This window comes from Gadus macrocephalus, chromosome 4, assembly GCF_031168955.1.
Source record: "Gadus macrocephalus chromosome 4, ASM3116895v1".
In the NCBI taxonomy this organism is placed as follows: Eukaryota; Metazoa; Chordata; class Actinopteri; order Gadiformes; family Gadidae; genus Gadus; species Gadus macrocephalus.
Window position 1 is genome coordinate 19,519,864 of NC_082385.1, and position 11,536 is coordinate 19,531,399.

Consider the following 11,536-nt stretch of genomic DNA (forward strand, 5'->3'; position numbering starts at 1 on the left):
CCCCAGCAGCTCAGGTAGCACTCTAGTTTTGATGAAATTCACCACTTTGCCGTAAGCATTGTGGAAGAAGAGAGGATCATACAAAATTCGCTGGGTGAAAACTTCCTGTGGTGTCCACACCAGGAAGTCACAGTAACTCACCTCTGCAATGTGCATTTGTGCCTGCACTTGAAACATGTACTTGTGGATGTGTCTCAGTGCCGTGACCCCATCCTCTCCTATGCCAAGACAGAATGAGGAATCCTTGCAGCTTTCAGTGAGAGAGCAGTTCCTGGTTTTGAAGGGGCATTTTATCTCTAAAACACCATCTCCATGGCAAGTGCAGGAAACCACACCATCAGGTGATGCTCCAATCCAGGGGGGTTCTGGGTTGATGATGAACCCTGATGCCCTCACCTGGAAGTCGTCATGGTGGTCTTGCATCATAGCAACATAGCTTTCCCTTGCTCTGTCCTCCTTTTGTTGACCCCATCTGACAAAGATTGGAATGTAAGATGTGTATTGAAATGTGAACATGTCGATCATGGCCTATCATTTACCAGAAGGTGTTGCATTATGAAATCCTTCTAAATCCTTTAGAAGTATGAAAATATCTTCCCGGTGGCGTAAGAGGGCCAACAAGGCGTAAGTGTCCTTCAACATCTACGCTTCCAGGCGATTGCAACGGTGCCACACATGAGCATATTCGAACATGTTTAATGGTAGTAATTAGCTGTCGAAATTGGAGGCCTTAATCAATAATGAGCAGCTATTGATTTACTTCCCGATAGAAATTTGTGACAAATTACATGTTTTTTAGCATCTACACGTTGAGCTGAGTCCAATGACACCAAAAGCATGACACTCAAGCAAATGGTAACATGTATTTTACATGGTACACCTATGGTCTAGGACATGATCTCGGTGTAGCAAGAGGGCGAGCTTGATTAACGTGTAGATGCTAAATAACATGTCATTTGTCAGGAATCTCCATCGGGAAGCAAATCTATAGCTGGTCAAAAGGCCTCCAAAATCGACAGCTAATTACTACCCCGAAACATATTCAAATATGATCATGTGTGGCACTGTTGCAATCGCCTCGAAACGTAGATGTCAAAGCACACCTTGTTTGGCCCGTAACGCCACCGGGAAGATATTTTCATACTTCTAAAGGATTGATTCATATTTTAAGGTTCTCGGAGTGAGACTTTAAGCGGCTGCAGCAGAAGTGTTGAGACGAAAGATGATATCAAGACATTTATAGAATATTCCCATTCACATAATGATTCTTCGTCATAACATCCGACCAAACATCCTTCACATTCACCAAGCGAAGATTATGAAAGTCTAGGCCCCCCCTTCCTGCACTCTGGGTCCGACTGGGCCAAGTTTCAGGCAGGAAGGGCCCCCCCTTCCTGCCCTCGGGGTCCGACCGGGCCAAGTTTCGGTGCGGGGGTCCCAGTTAGGCCCTAGAATAAGGCATTCAAATTTCAGGGTGGTAGGACCTTCCTATCTCAAAAACAGTTTTTCCACCACATTCTGAACCATTAGGTCTTGCAGGCAACACTTCTGAGGGGCTTTGTCCAAATGACAGTCCATTTGGGAAAACTTTTTTTCTCTAAGGGCTAGAACTCCATATCTCGGATATGTCGTTCTCGGGGCCCCGGGAAATGTGTGTAAACATTTTAGTATCCCTAGCTATCTCGAAAAGGCCGGAAAAGGGGCGTGACCTCCAACAGTACATTAAATGTACATAAGACAGAGGTTAGTTTCTAGTCCCCATTTTTTGTGGGATGGAGGTGTACATTTGTGGCTTAAGCTGTGTAGACACAGCTGGCCTGTGGCCACGTTTTTGAAGTCTGGGGTCAAAAGGTCAAAAGGAGCCGGCACCACGCCGCTTATGAGATAACAAAAAGTTCATGTGTATTTCTCTCATAACATTTTGTCATTATTAAAGAGAGGCCTGATTCTCAGATATGCATGTTGGATGGCTAGGGTGTAGGTCTGGGAAGAACTTCAGGCCAAAATCTTGCAAGCGAGCCGCTGGGTGCAGGTGCAACGAGATGGAGCACTTGCTGAGTCATTTCCTGTAGGGCTCGAGCCACAGGTTGAAGCGTATGCGTCCTTTGAGACCCCCTTTGATCTATAAGAGACCTCAAGTTACAGCTTAATTAAATGTTGTCGACTCAGTCACCTATTGCATCACTTCCTTTAGGGCTTCGGCCTCCTAATTGATCATTATAGTATAATTGAATGCCCTCTTTCATATATACGATACCTCCACCACTGGGACGTGGCAACAATTCTCCAAATCCATATGGGGAGGGGGGGGGATGCTTGTGGACAGTAGGGGTGTATACTCGACATAAATAGGAAGCAAACTCAGGAGAAGTAATGACATCTCACAAATATTTATTTAATAAATTGTTTCAAATAACCCTGCCTCGTTAAATCAATGAGCTTGGTGTTTTGCTTTAAAAAATAGGTTATAGTAGAAGTCTAAACAGCAGAAAATAAAAACATCCAAGCTGCCTTTTAAGGATACCTTGGAATATCTGTCTATTTTCTGACCATCGGACCCTAGTTTACGACAAAAACAACACAATTGACGGCAGCTCCTTTGCCGCGTAGTTTTTAGAGCCATGTAAGGATTCGAGGGGGCGGTCGATAGCAACCACCATAGCAACCATAACGGTCAAGTGACTGGATGCAGCCCCGTTGAAAAAAATAGAATACCACCCTACACACTCAGGAGATTAATGATAATTAAATTATTATGACGATGAAGTCTTTATTTGCATGGGTTTACATTTCGTTCTGTGTAGCATGGAAAAATCGGAGAAACACTCCCATTCAGAATGCATTGGTTTGCATTTCGTTCTTTGGAGCACGGTTATTTTTATATATTTATTTATTTTCAGTTTTTGAGGAGGTTCTTCAAAGATGCAAATGTTTCTGCAATAATCCAAAATCCAATGGCAAAACCCGTTGGCTTTTTGTCGAGGGAATCCAGGGCGACGCTCACTTCCGGGTTGGCCAGCATACGTCATCCCTCCACCACTCTACTGTAAAAACATGTTCAAGTTGAATGAGGATAATAATAATAATAATAATAATTCTGCCATAGTATTTATTTAAGGGGGGGGGGGGGTGATACAAGTCTTTTGGCCATTCGTAGTGTTGATCAGCAGAGAAATAATTTGTCCGCAAAGACGGTGACGTCGCTTAGCAACGGAAGACGCTGGGGTAGACAAGTCACCGGACTACTACCCATGCAAGTGAACGGAGCGTTCCACGGCATTGAGAAGACCTGTGTAATAAAGGCCTATAATATTTCTGTTTATGGCATAGATTTCTCCTCAGATTAGGCCAATAAACCAATGGAAAAATAAAAATAAAAACGCTCGATTAAAGGCCCTGCCCGAGTATAGAGGTGGGAAATCTAAACACTGACTGGAACTACTTAGCAGGTGTCTGTAGGGCTATATCAGGAGTTAATGCACGCACTGCAGCCAATCAGAATACGAGTATTCCCCCAGACCGTGGTCTAAACAATATTATTCACGATATAATCAACCCCTACACATCAATATTAATGATAACCCTGTGGAAATTGCTATAAGTGAGAGATACAATTTTGCACGTTGAGCACACAGTTGTGTGAATCGTTTATTTAGTAAGAGAGAAACAGGAAATCAAAACGTGCTGAAAGTTAACAAATCCCGCATGGGCTCTGACGTCATGAGACGCTCTTAATCCTTAAAGGGACAGCGATCCCTGAACCACCAAGACAGTAAACGACATGCCTAACACAATTGAAAGAACAACACATAACAAAATACTGTAGGTGAATTATGTTACAACCCATTAAATACGGTATGATTTCTAAATGTCATGGCAACGTCCGCTCGCGACACTGGACGCTCATTCACATAGCCAAAAACAAGAGAATAGATGGCTAGATAAAATAAACATCCAGACATACAATTCTAAAAAGAACAGATGAAGCAGCTACCCTTTTTTCCTTCGCGGTTTGCCTACAGAGCAGCGCACCTGCATTTAATATATCTGTGTATTGTCGCAATTTCTCAGTATCAAAGGTGAAAGTAGAAACGGGTGGCCAAAAGCTGTCATATTGTTAGTTATCACCGACAATTTTAAGTAGAAACGGGTGGCCAAAAGCTGTAATTTGTTAGTTATCACAGACAATTTTCAACGATGAATGATCTGTAAGGAGCTCCATAAGGCAAGGCAAGGCAAGGCACTTTTATTTATGTAGCACATTTCATGCCAATGGCAACCCAAAGTGCTTTACACAAATACAATGAAGTGTTTTCCATAATAAAAGGAAGACAAGACAAAATATAAAAATTAAAATGTATAGAATCAGATTAAAAAAAAAAAAAAAACATAAATAAAGTGAATAAAGGGTTATGCATAAGGGAGAGCATATAAAACAGAAAATTAGTCTAAGAAAAGGCAACAGAAAATAGATGGGTCTTGATACTGGTTTTAAAACTGTCAATAGAGGGTGCAGTTCTAATTGAAATTGGCAGCTGGTTCCACAGCTGAGTAGCATAAAAACTAAAGGCAGCTTCACCGCTTTTGGTTCTCACAGTTGGTTTTGTTAAAAACAGTTGGTCTTGAGATCTAAGAGGTCTAGTGGGGGTGTGGTATTGGAGGAGGTCTACGAGATAAGTGGGCCCCATTCCAGTTAGTGATTTAAAAACAAGCAACAATACTTTAAAATCTATTCTTTGACTGACAGGGAGCGAGTGTAAAGTTTTTAGTAGGGGTGTAATGTGGTCTGACCTCTTAGCTTTCATAAGGACCCTAGCAGCTGCATTCTGGATCAGCTGGAGCTGCCTGATATTTTTTTTGGGTAGGCCTGTGAGGAGACCGTTACAGTAGTCAAGCTTGCTAGAAATAAAGGCATGAATGAGCTTCTCCAGATCTGATTTTGTCATGAGATTTCTTAATTTTGAAATGTTTTTTAAATGATAGAAAGCTGATTTAGAAACTGACTTGATATGGCTGTTAAAAGTGAGGTCACTGTCAATTTGGACTCCAAGGTTTTTTACAGTGGTCTTAACCTGTTGTCCTTTGTTTGAAAGTAGTGACGTTAGTTCAAGCCTGTCCTTTTTGTTGCCAAATAAAATCACTTCAGTTTTCTCGTTGTTAAGCTGGAGAAAATTCTGACACATCCATATGTCGACATCTGCAAGACACTGATATAGGACTTGAAGTGGGGTTGGGTCATTGCGTGACAGAGATAGATAAATTTGTGTATCATCTGCATAACTATGGTATGAAATCTGGTACTTTCGAATAATCTGTCCAAGTGGCAGCATGTACAGATTAAAGAGTAGAGGACCCAGGATGGACCCTTGGGGGACACCACATGTTAGTGGAGTGGAAGATGAGGACCAGTTACCAATAGTCACAGTGAAACTTCTATCTTCAAGGTATGACTTAAGCCAGTTTAAAACTGTGCCTGATAGCCCAACCCAGTGTTCCAGTCTATGGAGAAGAATGGCATGGTCCACTGTGTCAAACGCTGCGCTAAGGTCGAGTAAGACTAGCACTGATGCTCTCTGTGAGTCTGAGTTAAGGCGAATATCATTTAAAACTTTAATAAGAGCCGTCTCTGTGCTATGATATGACCTAAAGCCAGATTGAAAAGGATCAAGGCAGTGGTTATTTGACAGGAACTCACTCAGTTGAATAAAAACTATTTTTTCAATTATTTTTCCAATAAAAGGAAGGTTGGAAATGGGTCTGTAGTTATTAAGAACTGAGGTGTCTAGATTTCTCTTCTTAATAAGGGGTTTCACAATGGCCATCTTTCAGAACTTAGGAAAAGATCCTGACTGCAGAGAAGTGTTTATGATCAGGAGTAGATCAGATGATAAAAGATGAGAAACTGTTTTTAAGAATTTGGTAGGGAGAGTATCAAGTAAACAGGTGGAGGAATTTAGGTTATGTATGGTCTTAAGAAGAGTTTCAGAATCAATAGAGGAGAAGTCAGACATTGAGGTGGGTTGGAATATTTGAGGGAGTTCCAGGTTATGACTGCTACATGTTTGAGAAGAAATGTTGGCCCTAATTCTAGATTTTTTTTCAGTAAAGAAAGAGGCGAAGTCATTACATGCTTTTGCTGAATGCAGATCGAGGGGGAGTTGACATGGAGGAGATGTCAGCTTTTCAACAGTGGAGAATAGCACCCGAGAGTTGTTAAGATTCTGGTTGATTATATTGGAGAAGTAGGACTTGTCTTGCCCTGCAGATTGCATCATTATATACACAGAGCTTTCCTCTAAAAATGTCACTGTCTATCTGGAGTTTTGATTTCCGCCATTTCCTTTCAGACTTTCTACAATCCCTTTTAAGGGATTTGACAGAGGGACTAGATAACCAAGGTGTTCTGTTTTTATTTCTAAGTGTTTTAGGTTTTATAGGAGCAATGTTGTCCATAAGGTTTGTCATCCTTGAGTTGAAAGAATCAAACAGAGCATCAGCAGACCCAGTTGATTGTTCAGGAGAGCAGAAAGGTGACTGAGAGGATGAAGATACTAGTGCCTGTTTAAAGAGAGTACTAGTGTGGTCGTTGATGATACGTTTCTTTACAGTAATACTACTATTTTGTGGTTGAGTAGCTATAGTCACTTCAAAGAATATGCAGAAATGATCTGAGAGGGCCAGATCCTTTACCTCCATTGAGACAGCGAGACCCTTGGTAATAACTAGGTCAAGAGTATGACCGAGGGAGTGTGTGGGTTCTGTTACATGTTGAGTTAGAGTGAAAGTGTCAAGTAAGGTTGCAAAGTCCTTAGTATGGCTATTCTCTGAGATATCGGCATGTATATTTAGATCACCACATATAATTAGGCAGTCAATCTCAATACAGATAATGGAAAATAAATCACTGAGTTCCTCAAGAAAGAGTGTGAGTGACTGTTTAGGAGGTCTATATATGGTCACTAGCAAAAACTGAGGGGGGCCCTTAACGATGGTGCATAGGTACTCAAATGATGAGAAATCGCCAAATGACGACGGCTTACACTGAAAGGATGTTCTAAATAGGGTGGCAATGCCACCCCCTCTCTTGTTAGTTCTAGAGGCATGCATGAAGTCAAAGTTAGGGGGGGTTGCTTCAATAAGAGTACAGTTGCTGTTGGCTGGGTTTAGCCATGTTTCAGTTAGCAGCATGAAGTCAAGACAGAATCTGGATATAAGATCATTAATTAAAAATGACTTGTTAGAGAGGGACCTAACATTTAGGAGGGCCATCTTGGCAGTTGACATGAGTGTCATAGCGTGGGTGGCAGGGGGGTGAAGACGTGATACAGGTCGGAGGTTTCTTTTGTTTGCCTTATGGGTGTAAGGCACACAATTCTTTTTTCTAGGCCTGATCTGTGTGGGAATTTTTGATTCCAAGGGAGGACCAGATATGCCAGCAGGACCCTCATGAGTTTCATATGGTTCATGGACAGACAGAGTAAGAGCTGGTGGAGGGTCAAGCTGTGCAGGAAGTCAGAGACAGCCAAAAGCAATACAATTCAAAAAATTAAAAGTAAATTTTCTGACTCCATTCCTATTTGGATGAAAAAGGTCATTATCAAATAAATCCTTTCTAGACCAGAAGGAGTCAAAATGACTAATAAAATTAAAGCCAGCAGCTATGCAGAAATTGCGCAGCCATTGGTGAAAACCGTAAAGACGGCTAAAGTACTCAGACCCCCTTAAGAGAGATGGAATGGGACCGGATAGAAGGCACCGTTTCCCTAGTGACTCAACCTTAAGACACAGTTCTTCGGTTTCTTGGTGTAGTTTTGCAGAGGATCTGTCCATGACATCATTTGTCCCAAAATGTAAAATCACAATAGTGACAGTGGGGTGAAGACCAATAAGTTTGGGGAGGAGAGAGATAAAATCAGCAGCTTTACCATCATTAAGGCAATATGTTACACCAGCTGGGAGTTTGACTCCTCTAATTATAGAATCTCCAAGAAGGAGAATTTGAGGAGCTGAGATGTCATTGTATGAATGAACAGACAAGTTTTTGGGAAGTTGGTGTGAGACGTGAGGTGCTGACTCCGGGTCGCTAGGGGGCGGAACAGACTTATCGGGAGCTGTGACCACGGGGTCAGAGAGTTGAGAAGAGGACCCCAGGTGCATGACGTCATCAGTAGTCGCAGGTGATGCTGGATGGTTAGCTTCAGCGTTGACCGGTTCACGCGGAGTCAATGGACCACCAGGTGAAACATGGCCAAAGTTTGGTGTACCGATCGGGGAAAGACATCGACGGCGCTTTCCATACAGCCCAAGGGGATGTGCAGCGTTTTCTGGTCCTTTGGAGGGGAGCAGCGCCTTGTTGCACAGCGGGCTTAGGTGGTCTGGCAGCCGACGACTGCACCTCGGGAAGGGACCGACCTCCCCTAGGCGGCATCCCCGGATTGCAGCCAGACAGGCACTCCGGGGTTGGTGGCGATCCCCGTCCTAGATGTATACCCGCACCAGGTGGGACCCCGGGCTTTTGCTGTATCTCCGGGGCGAATTGTTCCTCTGTCGCCGGCTCAGTGTCAGAGAGCATCTCGAGCGGCGCAAAGAAGTTGTCGAGAGGGATGGGGGAATCATCCTCCTCGGGAGCGAACAGGGGAAGTGAGCGCCCCCGGCCGCTCTTTCCCACCACAGCCCTCCAGGCAGAGAGCGGACCGCCCAGCGACACATCACCGAAGGGGACGCGAAGAGCCGGATCCACGATGCTGGGCACAGCAGCCGGGTGTAGGGCTTCCAGCCTGGAGAGCAGTAGGGACTGTCGCTGAAGGATATCGCCAAGGAGGATCTCGATGGAGTGGAGTTCCGATCTCAGTCTGGAGACCTCAGCATTCGGGGAGGTAAACGAAGACTCCACAGGTATGTAATCGTCTGAAGACATGGCCGAAGCAATGTGCGCGTGTAACGGCGAAGTGCTAGCAAAAAGTTTGTTCGGTAGCAAGGATCAGGACAGATAAAGTAGGATTCCACCTTACCTTTAAGCTCTGGGTCAAGGTAGAAGACTTAGTGACTGCTGCTTGGAGAGCCTCTGAGCTCTCACTAAGAGCAGTCACTAAGATGAACTGTGAAGGGACATTAGGGAGAACGCTCCCGGACAGAACCTTAGTTTGGAAGTCGTGCTTAGTGACACGACAAATAGCCTACGTCCAATTGAAATACAAAATTTTGAACCTACCTGTCCCTGATCACGTTTCAATAGATTAAATAACGTGACAGTGTCACGTATTTTCGTGAGACCAGGTTCGAGCGTGTGCATGGGTTGAATTGCGTGTGTCTCACGCCGAATGCATGAGACATGAGAGCCCTGTACTTACGTGACACAAACCAGCACCGCAAACGTTCTCTCCCGCTTGAGATGACGTCTTTCTTTATAGGTTCATGGGTCTGATGCGCCGATTTCCCATGCTGATATCCCCGGAGATTCTCGGGCATCTTCGACAATTTGGCTACGATTGTCTCATTACACGCTAAATAATATAATCATAGCCTAATTATATATATAGCCTATAGATATATATAGGCAATATATATAATTAGGCAAAATATATATACATATATATATATATATATAGCATTTGTGGTTTTGGCATAAGCATAACTAGGGTGCACTGTACTATCTGCGCGCACCCTTTCTGAAGCCTCTCTCTCTCTCGCTCTCTCTCTCTCTCTCTCTCTGTCCCTCCCTCCCTCTCTTTCTTTCTCTCTCTCTCATACCGTTTTGTGGAGCACGTTAATTGTTTGACAACACTCCCATTCAGAATGCATTGGTTTACATTTCGTTCTGTGTAGCACGCAAAAAGTCGGACTATCGTGCTCTGGAACACGCTTCAATAGATTAACGTTTGTGCGCATGAGCACGCAATCGCGTGATACGGGGTTGGGCATCTAGTTAATATATATATCTATGCTCACACCCATAGATATAGATATTAACTAGATGCCCTACGGCGGCGTCTAAAACGTCACTATAGGCCGCCATCTTACCACAGTAAAGCTTTCTGGTGGAATCTGTTGTACCGGACGTAAGTCAGTGATCTGCACAAACGCTAATACTCTTATCTCGCTGAAATCTTGACGGATTTACAAACGGTTTGGTTTCTTACAAACGTTATTAACGTGGTTATAATTCGGGATACTTGAACATGTCTAAATTGCAGCTTTTCTCCTCGAGAAATTACTTAATTGTGCAGCTTAGTTGTGTATCACGGGTAGGCTACTAGCTACCCAGTAATTTTACATCGATGGGAAAGGCAGAATTGCTATTTTCAATATAATTTAAGTTGAACATGATTAAACTGAAGTTGCAAATGATTTCCAATCGGGTTTGTTGGTCTTACATTATGAATTCTACAGGAAATTGCTGACAAGTGAAGATGCCAGACTTCTGTGCAGCCTGGATGCGTTAATCTGCAAACTCTCGAAACGAGAACCCGTGGGATCACCTTTCACCTGTAGGATATTACAATATTATCACTTTTATATTTAGGATAATCGTTAGTTACTTAGTGGAAGTATATACAATACAGGTCCTGTTACACAGGAACAGCGGGGCTAGTATGACATGATAGTATTGCTAGATTGTTAGAAGGCTTTTTAGAATATGTTTGTTAACACAATCACTGAATGGAATTTTGGACACCTTTTTATTGTTTTTAGTGTGGTTAATCTTAAATACTGATTGAAAATGTTGACAATAATTAATATATCTGGGTGCATTTCTCACTTTTTTAAGGTTTCAAACCTATGGTGGCATCATGCCTTCAGTGTGTCTTGAACAGCCACAAAGGTTGCACATATTATATTCATATTTTAACGTATTTTTCTAAATGCATACTCGACTGTAGATTGATTTGAGTGAAGTTACCAACACAATAGATTGCTGAGTTTTAGTAGCCCATATATTGATTTAACATAAATAACATGAATACCTTGTGCATGTGTGTATTTATTGCACCTATCTGTTCTGTTTAATGTTAGTTTCATATGAAAACACATGGTCATAATTACATAAATACATCTCTGTACAGGGTGGGGATTTCAACATGCAGCCTTTCTTGATGTATATTTGTAAAGGGAAATCTTGTACCTATTTTAGAACATTATTCTTTTTTTCTTAGAACATAACAATTATTCATAAGTATGTACTGTTATACCTACATCTCTGACGTTTATAACAAACCAAACCGTTTGAAAATCGGTTGAAAATTGAGCAAGTTATGGTTATTTAAAAAGTACATGAATCACTACCAACACAATGTTATTGGTGAGCAGCTTACTGTGGTAAGATGGACGCCAGTGGTGACGTTCGACTCCATTGGCCAGCACCGCCGACGAGGCATCTAGTTAATATATATATCTATGCTCACACCGGCTTCTTTGAAAACAAATGCACATAGCTAGCATAGAAATGAATGGGGAAGGGTCGTCAACGAGTTGTTACGACAGTGTTGTAAAATATCTCCTCCGAAGCTGTAGGGGGAGCTCAATGCGACCGCAAACT